An 11,787-nucleotide genomic window follows, 5' to 3' on the forward strand; every position below is an offset into this window, starting at 1 on the left:
ACGTGTTGACGGTGCTGAGTACAAACTTAAACATGAACTCACTCATAGAAACAGCAGCTCTCTGCTGTATTCGTTGACAGTCTCTATCTAGTCATGGTTTTATGCGTTTTGATATCTCACAGTATCAACTTTGCTTTAGATTTCTTTTACGCCTGCTATGTTACTGCAGACATGGTCATCTGAGTTGTCCGATTGGCCAGTGATAGGCCTATAGTGCATTTGATTTGCTCTCCGGACCTGCCGGGAAGGCAGAGTTTGTACCTTCAGAGACATGAAATGGGAACACTTTGCCTACCCGGCACACAGGGCAGCTGAATCGGGTGCACCTACAGCCAACAGAGTGTGACTAATAAATAAAAATTGGAACGCAAGGCTTTATCGTTTTTTTTTTTTTAGAGAATGGTTTGGATATCGACTAAGAATGCCTTGGAGATCAACCAGTTGATTGCAATCGGCCGGTTGGTGACCACTGCCCTATAGAGTACCACAGTATGAGTCATTGTACCCATAAAACCAAGCAGTCAAACAATTATATCGTTTTTCCAACATACATTTTTCCCATAGTGGATTTTAGAAATACAAAATAAGGACTGTGTTTCGTGTCGGTTTACCCTGGTGTGACGTTTTGATAACTGTGTAAATCTCCCTAGGACAAGGTGACTTTTATCAATATATTCACTTGTATTTAACCCTTTAAAAATGCGCTATCATAAAGAACTACAAATGCCATGATGATATGGACGAGACTGACAAATTGAGGCAAAGGTAAGAATCTCTGGATTAACTATCTAATGTTAGCTAAATTTAGTGATTAATAAATTGGCAACATTTCTTTAAATGGAATATTCTGTGAAATGTCTTGTGCAAGTTTTCAACTGACACAGCTGTTAGCAAAGATGTCAGCTACAGATGATGTGCAGGAGCTTGCAGGGATTTGTAGTCTTGCAGAATGTCTACTTTGATGTTAATTAGGTTTTTTTCAAATCAGAGTAAATAAAGCCGAATATATTGTTAAAAGTATCCTTGCCCGAGAGAGATTTACACGGTTATCAAAACGTCACGCTAGGGTAAGCCTACACAAAACAAAGCCCTGATTTTAAGTGTTTCTAAAATTCCCTATGTGAAAAATGAATGATGGAAAACGATTAGAACCATTTCACTGTTTGATCGTTAGGTTTCATGGGTATTATAGACTTTTTTATTTATTTATTATTTTATTTTTTTTTTTATATTTTTTTATTAACAACAAATCAATACATAAAGCACATGAGGGAACACAAGCATACATAGATTACAAACAATGGACAATCGAGCTAGGGGGTACAATATCACATTACAATTACACAAGGACCTTAAGGGACATGCATATACTTACAATTCTAACAGCTTTTTTGTTAGTAGAGCATTTAACTGTCTTAAAATACAGTTCAATTTCTTTTTGTAGGATACGAAAATGTGGTTTTCTGTTTGTAAATTTACATTTGTGTATATGAAATTTGGCCAAAAGAATAATGAAATTAATTACATAAAAATGATTCCACTTATTTCTATTGTATGTAAAGAATCCAAACAGTACATCTCTCCACAATAGTGTAAAATCTTCATAAATGTGTTCAATTATAAACCTACTGATGTCTTGCCACAGTTTTCTTACATGCATACAATGCCAAAAAAGATGCACAACTGTTTCTGGGTGGTCATTACAAAAGGAGCAATTTGAGTTGATGTTTTCCTTAAACTTCTTCATATAGTGGTTGGCAGGATAATATTTATGAATAATTTTGTTAACAAGTAGGTATGTTTGTGGCAACATCCAAACTTTTTTCCAACAGATAATATCAATAAATCCATTCCAATAAGGCATGACATAAGGTATAGATACAACATCCTGCTGCAACAAGGATCGTATCGCTCTGTTGTTGAATGGACCAAAAGAGAAACAAATCTTTCCTACTGATGAGTCAACAGGGTCAATAGAAGGTAGGCTCTGAGGGTCAGGTCTTGACATGTTCCTGAATAACATAGCAACACCTGAGGGAATGGCATCTAAAACAATTGCAAAATCTTTAGGTGTTACAGGGATCTTGTAAAGTGATAAGAATTCTTTATAACTGAGTAAAAGACCCTCTGCATTTACCAGTTGGCTCACCAATAGGATATTATTTCTGAACCAATATTCTAAAAACAGAGAGGTATTTTTATACAATATATCCCGATTATTCCATATATAATATCTGTGTGGAGAAAAATTGTGTTTATAAATTAAGGACCATGAAAAGAAAATCTGCCGATGAAAAGCAGAAAGTTTCACTGGAACTTTGTCAATATTATAATTGCAAAACAACATGAAGTTAAGGCCACCAAAAGTAGAGAAGACATGATGAGGAATACAATTCCAGATAGAAGTGGGTCTTCTTAGGAATTGTTTTATCCAATTGATCTTGAAAGTATTATTTAAAGTAGTAAAATCCAGAAAATTCAGTCCACCATTCTCATAAATGTTCATTACAACAGTTTTCCTAATGTAATGGGTACGGTTTCTCCAAAGAAAGTTGAAAAGCATCTGGTCTATCTCCTTGCTTATTTTACGGTCAAGATATAAAGATAGAGCACCATATGTTAGTCTAGAGATACCTTCAGCCTTGGTTATTAAGACTCTACCTTTTAAAGATAAGTCCCTCTGTAGCCATTGATTTAGTTTCTTCTGGGTTTTTTTAATAAGAGGGTCAAAATTTAGTAAGCCTCTAGACTTCTGATCCTTTGTAATGGTTATGCCTAAATATGTAAGTTCTTCTTTTACTGGAATACCATAATATGAAGGTGTCACACAATCTTTGACAGCCATGAGTTCACATTTCTTAATGTTAAGATATAGACCAGACGCTTTGGAAAAGGATTGTATCACATTGATCGATATGGGAATTTGGTTAGCGTCTTTCAGAAAAAGTGTAGTATCGTCAGCCAGCTGGCTTATAATATTTATTATAGCTATGGAAATACCTTGTACAGGACTATTATTTAAAGAATTTGCAAGAAGTTGGGTGATTAATAAAAACAGGTACGGAGAGATAGGACAACCTTGCCTAATTCCTCTCTTTAACTCAAATCTAGGTGAGGTGCCATATTTCAATTTGATAGAGCTGTTACCATTTGCATAGAGAGTCTTAATAGCCTTACAGAAAAAATCCCCAAAGCCAAGTCTCTCAAGGGAGTGGAAGAGAAACTGATGCTCTACTGTGTCAAATGCTTTATAAAAATCTAAAAATAATATGAAGCTATACTCAGTTATTAGGTCTGAGTAGTCAAGTACGTCTAATAATAATCTGACATTGTTAGAAATATGTCTGTTCCTCATGAAGCCAGACTGTGTTTCATCAATGATTGCATCCAGAACTTCTTTAATTATTTTTGCAAGTAGTGAGGCTAATATCTTATAGTCATTATTAAGAAGACAAATTGGACGCCAGTTATCGATGAGCAGCACTTCTTTTTTAGGCTTAGGTATTAGTGTTATTAACCCCTGACTCATTGTAGGAGGGAGAACATTGTTTTTAATACTCTCTAAAAAGACTTCGAATAGGAAGGGAGCTACTTGTTCAGAAAATAATTTGTAAAATTCTGATGTAATTCCATCAACACCTGGTGATTTATTGTTCTTTAGATGTTTGATAGACTCTATAATCTCTTCAACTTTGATGGGTTCATCACACTGTTTAGATTTTATATCACTGATAGAGTGAACATTATTCAGTGAGTTAAAAAACATATCTGTGGATTCCTGACAGTACGTAGAGCTATACAATTTTCTGTAAAAATTGCTGCAGTATTTAGCGATACATTTTTGGTCATCTGTAATAACACCATCAATGTTTAACTTATGGATAGTGTTATTTTTAGAGTGAAATTTCTCAAGTCTAAAGAAATAGGATGAATTCTGTTCTCCCTCCTCAATCCATTTTTTCCTAGATCTAATAAAGGCTCCTTCTGCTTTTAATTTATATATATTATCCAGTTTATTTTGTAACTCAATTAGTTCCATCTTCTCCTCCCCAAGAGGTCAGCTGGGGACCTCTGAGAAAGGAAGTTATCTTAATGATCACCTTTTCCTCCTCAGCTCTTCTGGTCTTAGCAAGATTACTACCATATTTTCTAAGATATTTGGACACCTCAAATTTAAAGAGCTCCCAGTTCTTGCAATAAGATTTTTCTTCACAAGCCCTTTCCCAAAAGTGTGAGAGCAGATCTTTAACCTCAAATGTAACTATATCATTATTTAATAATGAGCTATTTAGCTTCCAGTAGGATGCTCTACCAAGGTTTGTATCAGGGGTAAATATTTTGATATCAATGTAAATAGCCTTATGGTCTGTGAGGGGAGTAGTACAAATATTTGTAGTAACACACTCCCTATCAATACATTTGGATATAAGCCAAAAATCTATTCTGGATTGTCTGGAGCCTGTTTTGTTACTCCAAGTGAATGATCTGTCGGCCGGAAACCTCTCTCTCCATATATCAGTAAGATCAAACTTTTCCATAAAAAGTATTAAACCCAAATTCTGATTGGTTGGCCTACCTGGGGGCCATCTATCAGTTGAATTATCTATTGTAATGTTAAAGTCCCCTCCTATCAATAATAACGAATTGGGAAATTTAGATAACCAATGAAGTATGTTTCTCTTTAGATTCAAGCAACTCATCATTCTCATGTTTGGTGTTGTACCCGTAGAAGTTTACAGTAATGAGTGTAATGTCATTGTAACTGATCACAAGACAAATAAAGTGACCAAAGGGGTCACATTCCGAGTGTAGAATATTACCACCAAAGGTATTTTTCATTGTAGCGACACCAGCAGAGCGTTCAGATCCATGGGAAAGCCAAATATCGTTGCCCCACTGTGACCTCCAGAAGTTGGCATCAGCAGAAATTGAGTGAGACTCTTGAAAAAAGCAAAAATCTGTTCGAAATTGTTTAGCAAATAAAAATAAGGCCTTGCGCTTCACACTGTTTCGTAACCCCCTAGTATTAAGAGATAATATAGACAAAGACAAAACAACAAAGATTATATAAAAGTATAAACTGTAGTAGGATGAGTCAAAGACGTAGGAGCAGTGAACGTAAACGATAAGGAACCAAGATCTGCACCATTTAAGTCAATTTAAAGTGAAAATAGCTTATTCCATAACCTTTGAAATGCAACTCAACTGGAAATAATGTTCAAGACCAAACCAAGGGTTCTTGTAGTAAGAGAGACTAAAAACCCTCTTTAGTGTAATCAGGAACTATTCTGAGAAATCATACAAATAATAATTTAAATAAAAGGGTACCTACTATTTTAAGTACATATGAAAACTGATCATAAAATAATTGAATAACAAAATGTTTTACATATAAACGTTCCTAAGACCTTTTTTGGAAACAAGTATTAATAACTAAATAGAACAATAACCGTGTAAAGTCAGAGCAGACCTGTATGCCATTTAAAACAGTATCTTAGTTACTGTATACATAAAACATAAATTCCGCTTTCAATCTTCTTCATAAGTTTATAAACAAAATAGGACTTCTGGTCATACAAGAACAAACTAATGAATTGAAATACCTGAGTATTCCTTTAAAATAGTCACCTGATACTTGTTAGGTAAACAACATAAGGAAAATGAGAATACCATGGCTGAAACCATCAACCTGTTCCTTCTGGTGAGATTTTAGGGAGGAATATGGATTTCTGAACCGTTGATGAAACCTCGTCCTCCGACGAAGTAAGCAGCCTTCCCCTCACTTCGTGCTATCTTGATCGTTGGCCACAACTTGTTCCTTCTTTCTATGTCTTCCGGGCTGAGATGCTCGGCAAAACGCATACCATGGCTCTGAAGGAAGGTGTTCTTCCTAGCAGCTTTCCAGACAGCATCCCTGTAGAATCTGGTAGTGAATAGGATGATGATACCCCTGGGTCTTGAATCGTTTTGCTGTTGCTTCTTGCCGAGGCGATGTACAACGTCGATGGTATCACCAACTTTGTTCTTCTCTGCAGGCAAAACTTCTTGGCAGATACGGATAGCCTCTCCTCGCACATCTTCATTCTCCACCTCTGGCAAGCCGTAGAGTCTCAGGTTCCATTTTCTTGTGTATTGTTCCAGATCAGTGAGACGTCTATGGTAGACATTGTTATTATTTTCCACCCTTTCCACATTTTTTTCAACTTTTGTCACTCTCGTTTTCACATCATTAATTTCACCACATGCAAACTCCACAGACTTACACCGTGGGGCTCTTTCCGGTTCTTGGTTCACACTCACCATATCACCTATTGCAGCTCAGAACTCCATCCAGCTGGTGGCGCTATTTTCCTTTTCTGGACTCGGCACCCACTGAAAGAATAAAAGAAGAAGAAAACACGGAAATCGATTTGGAAGCGAGTTTGTTTTGATATCGAACAGTCATTGTTTCGACCAAGGAAGACACGAAACTTAATACCGAATTCGCAGTCTTCTGAAAATGGCTAAACTCCAGTCTTTGAGTGCATTTGTTAATGAACGTTTAACAGTGGCTGCTGTGGAGATTTTTGACGTTGTAGAGAAAGTGGTAGCCAAGTACCAGGAGGAAATTTCCCGATCTAAAGAGGAGAATGACCGGCTACGGAGACTTCTGCGGATCACAACAGAGATAAAAGAGGAAGAAACCCCTGAGCAGCAGCACTGTGAGCAAGAGTGGAGCCCCAGTTTGAGTCAGGAGAAACCAGCGCTCACACAGATTAAAGAGGAACAGGAGGAAATCTGGACCAGTCAGGAGGTAGGACATCTTCAAGGCCTGGAGACGGACACCATAGAGTTCATATTCACTCCTCCTTGTGTGAAAAGTGAATGTGATCTTCCCCAGACCGTGGAGGACAGGGGTAGTGACTTTAAACTGTTGGATCACGACCCTTTTGGCACTGTGGCTCACATAAAGGGTCTTGACAGTTCGTGTAACCCTCTAGATAATGAGGGTAATACCTCCAGCCACAGCTCAGCCATAAGCAGCGACCCATTAGGACTTGACAGCAGCCCACCATTGAGGAAACATACAAAAAGCAGCACCGCGTCTAAAAAACCTCATTGCTGCCTTGACTGTGGCAAATGCTTCACTCAGGTTGGCCGACTGAAGATGCACTCGAGGATTCATTCAGAGGCGAAACCTTTCAGCTGTGGAGACTGTGGGAACCGATTTCAGCTGAAGGGAGAACTAACCAAACATATAGTGATTCACACGGGAGAGAAACCATTTAACTGTGGTGACTGTGGGAAAAGTTTCAATCGCAAGCTTACTCTTAACAGGCATATACTGCTTGTCCACAAAGAAGGAACACAGTGCGAAAATGGAAAGACAAAAGGGGAGAAACCATTTTGTTGTGGTGACTGTGGGAAAAGTTTCACTCGCAGGCAGACCCTGAACAGACACAAAATGATTCACACAGGAGAAAAACCATTTCATTGTGGGTACTGTGGGAAAGGCTTCAATCGCAAGGAGACCCTCATTGATCATATCCAGAATCATACAGGAGAAAAACCATTTAGCTGTGGTGACTGTGGGAAAAGCTTCAACAGGAAGAGGAACCTAACTTCTCATTTACTGACTCACACGGAAGAGAAACCATTTACCTGTGGTGACTGTGGGAAAAGCTTCAAGCAAAAGAGTGACTTAACCAAACATATAATGATTCACATGGAAGAGAAACCATTTAAATGTGGAGAATGTGGAAAAAGCTTCAATTACAAGGTTAACCTCAACAGGCATATGCTGTTCATCCATAAAGAAAGAAAACAGGAAGATAGTGGAAAGAAGAAAGACAATTAAAACACCAATATCTTCTGTCAGGATATGAGAATAAGAAGCAGGATATGGACAAGACTGTTAAGAAAGCAAAGCAGCTCTGGATCATTCATCTTGTAGGTTTCAAATACATTGATATGTGATTCCATTTAATTTTGTAAAATGTTCTATGTAAATCATGTCTGCTTTTATTTGAATAATTATGAAACAGTACAGTACAGGCTGTTGTTCAAAGTATGGTGTGGATGTTTTCACGTTGTTAGAAACAGGAGTTTCCCGGTCTCTTAAGGTGATTGAGAGAATGGTGAGACTGATGTTATTGATATGTTAAACATTTTGTAAAACCTTTTTTTTTAACAACTAATGAACTGATAAAGCATTTTATTATGAACATGTATAATAGTGCTCCAATAAAACAAAAATGTGCATTCCCTGTGGGTCCCCCAGGAATGACATTAGGACCACTGTTCTATTATGTTCTCGAGTCTAGATTTAAAGGCCCAATGTAGCCGTTTTGATCTCAATATCAAATCATTTCTGCGTAACAATTAAGTACCTTACTCTTGTTGTTTTCATTTAAAATGGTCAAAGATGAACTAAAATAGCTTAGCAAAGACCAATTTCTCAGGCAAGAATTTTTGATAAGACTGTGTGGGGGTGATCTGAGTGGGGAGGGGAAAACTGAAAACAAACTGTTAGCAGAAAGGTTTAGAAATGTATTTGTTATTGGTCTATTAACTAGTGATGTCACCAGGCAGGCCAAGACTTCATCCCACCAACACAGGCTGAAATTTCAGCCAATGTTTTCAAACAGCTTTTACACTAAAAGGGCAATATCACTATTTTTATTTATTATTCCAACCTCATAGTGTGGCGATATAAACAACACAGGCAAATCACAGTTTTGACCGCACTAGGCCTTTAATAACAATGATGGAAACTCGAGACCTCAGAGTCTATAGATGGAATCTGCAAGCAATCCACGGTATCTCTATTCACTTGGAATAACCACAAAACGTATCGCTGTTAATTTGTCGCGTCATGGTGCTGTGGAGTAGCATTATCTCTGCAGCTGAGGGTTGTATGGAGTATAATTAAATTATCCCCAGACGCTGATCTAATATATATATATTTTTAAGAGCATAAACCATTACAGACAAATGACAGCTGCTTCCCTCCCACTCCCATCAGAACACTTGTACTCCATTAACTTTGCCATTAGTAGCCAATCCTGAATTCACAAACACACACAACTGTTGCAGGTGAAATGGTTGGGGAAAGACAAAAAAAACATTAACTATGGCAGAAAGTGAAAGATCTGAAAACAAGACCCTTTATCAAAATTTCTCACAACATTAAGCATTTTTAAGAAGAAAAAAGCAAGTTCAAGATTTTGAATTTGACCATCAGATATTAGGCTCAAAAGAAATGAAGTGTACCGATGCCTGTTTTTATGACCTTGGCCTGGGGGGAAAGTACTAACAGTATTTAATAACATTGGGAACAGGATTTTATGTAAATAAATGCTTAAGTTTGTGTATTAGAGGACCATGAACCTGTGGTTATCCTTCTACTAAAGCTCAATTAAAAATAACCTTGACACAGACACAATCTTTATATGATCCTTTTATTGTAAACGTTTCCTTATGGAAAAATATAAGGAATAAGAAATATGAAAAGAAATAGAGCATCATCAACAAAGTGCAAAGGTATATAAATACAAATAATTAATTGATGAATCCATCAATAAATACATAAACACCAAATAGATTAGATTGACAATTTTGTCTCGTCATTCCAAAAGCCAAACGCCTTTTGAGGTTTTGCGGCGTCACCATTTCACACCATTTTTCAGTGAATTTGATGTATTACTGAAGAAAAATATAAACGCAACACGCAACAATTTCAAAGATTTGACTGAGTTACAGTTCATAGAAGGAAATCAGTCAATTGAAATAAATAAATGAGACACTAATCTATGAATTTCACATGACTGGGAATTGGTCACAGACACCTTAAAAATAAAGTTTCTGGTGTGACCACCATTTGCCTCATGCAGAGCGGCACATCTCTTTCGCATAGAGTTGATCAGGCTGTTGATTGTGGCTTTTGAAATGTTGTCCCACTCCTCTTCAATGGCTGTCTGAAGTTGCTGTATATTGGCAGGATTCAGAACACGCTGCCTACATGTCAATTCAGAGCATCCCAAACATGCTCAAATGGTGAAATGTCTGGTGAGTAAGCAGGCCCTGGAAGAACTGGGATATTTTCAACTTCCAGGAATTATGTATAGATCTTTGTGACATGGGGCCGTGCATTATCATGCTGAAACATAAGGTGATGGCGGCGGATGAGTGGCACGACAGGATCTCATCAAGGTATCTCTGTGCATTCAAATTTCCATCGATAAAATGCAATTGTGTTTGTTGTCCGTACTTTATGCCTGTCCATACCATAACCCCACTGTCACCACTTTTATTGTCCCCAGCACAAGGTGCACCTGTGTAATGATCATGCTGTTTCATCAGCTTCTTGATATGCCACACCTGTCAGATGGATTGATTATCTTGGCAAGTGAGAAATGCTCACCAACAGGGATGTTAACAAATTTGTGCACATCATTTTTGAGCAATAAGCTTTTTGTGCGTATTGGAACATTTCTGTGTTGTTTTATTTCAGCTCATGAAACATGGGACCAACACTTTACATGTTGCATTTATATTTTTGTTCACGGTAGTTGTGGGAGAACAAGTGAAGGAGATGAAGGCCGTGTCTGGGCCAGGGTCTACAGAGTTATGATTAACCCTGGAAAGGAGGAAAGGGTGAAAAGAGGGAGAGCGAGAATGAGAATGAGAGAGTGAGTTTGCTTGTGAAAAAGTAGGAGTTGAAATGCTCATACAGCAAAACGTGTATTTTTTTCTGGTCCAAGAGGAAGAGGATACACACATTTCTGTCTTTGTACCTTTATGGAGAGTTGTCTCTTACAGAGTGGTCCTCTTTTCAACACAACAAAGACACACACTAACTAAAGGTGGACTTCACCCTCATCCCTTTGGGGCGATAAAATGCTAGCGGTAGTGGGAAATATTTTGTGTATCAGATATTTCTGACAATTCTCATATAGAAACTTGAAGAAAAAAAAGGGGGGAATTGTAGACCTACAGTGAAAATCTGTATTTCAGAATCTGTACAGTAAGACCTTATGATCCGTGAACCGTACATGATACAGACAACATCTTGGTGTCATCATTATACTCTTTATCGTGTGCTCTAACATATGAAATATATACAGATTCTGAAATACAGATTTTCACATTCCTTTTATATTGTATTGGTCTACAAATAGACCAAAAATGTATACTTTCATCATGATTCAAAATATTAAAAAATTAAATGGTGATACAAATGTATAATGCCTGTCAAACATCCTTTCTCTCAATGAAGTTTCTATGTGAGAATTGCCAGAACAATCTGAGATACCGAAAATATTTTCTGCTTCTTGCTGGTGTGCAACAATTGAGAAATGTAGGAGTATTTTCCTTGACAAAGTTTTCTAACGAGGACTCATATTTATGTGTTTACACCCTTTGATGTTCAGCCTCTCTGCCCTTCCATGGATGTCTTAACAATAAAAGGGCTATAACCGAAGGTGCAGGTTAATGGCAGGGCATGTAGGCAGAGCAACAAAGGGACCAGTCAAGGTGCGTCTGGACATAATACTTGAGTGGCAGCTGGTAAGCGGTGTCCTGTTTTCACTGGACGTGCTACCTTGTACCGGACAAGTCACCCCTCCCCCACCACTCTCTCTCTCTTCCGGACCTGATGTCTTGACCTCTGAATGCTCGGCCAACTGACATTTACTCATGAGGTGTTGAGCTGGGAGGAAGGGGGAGGTTTGGCTCCTTAGTGCAAGAGTTGGCATGGCTCCAGCAGAATCCAACTGACACAGTACCTTACCAGCTGGAGATGGCTCC

This window comes from Oncorhynchus gorbuscha, linkage group LG24 (genome assembly GCF_021184085.1).
Source record: "Oncorhynchus gorbuscha isolate QuinsamMale2020 ecotype Even-year linkage group LG24, OgorEven_v1.0, whole genome shotgun sequence".
NCBI lineage: Eukaryota > Metazoa > Chordata > Actinopteri > Salmoniformes > Salmonidae > Oncorhynchus > Oncorhynchus gorbuscha.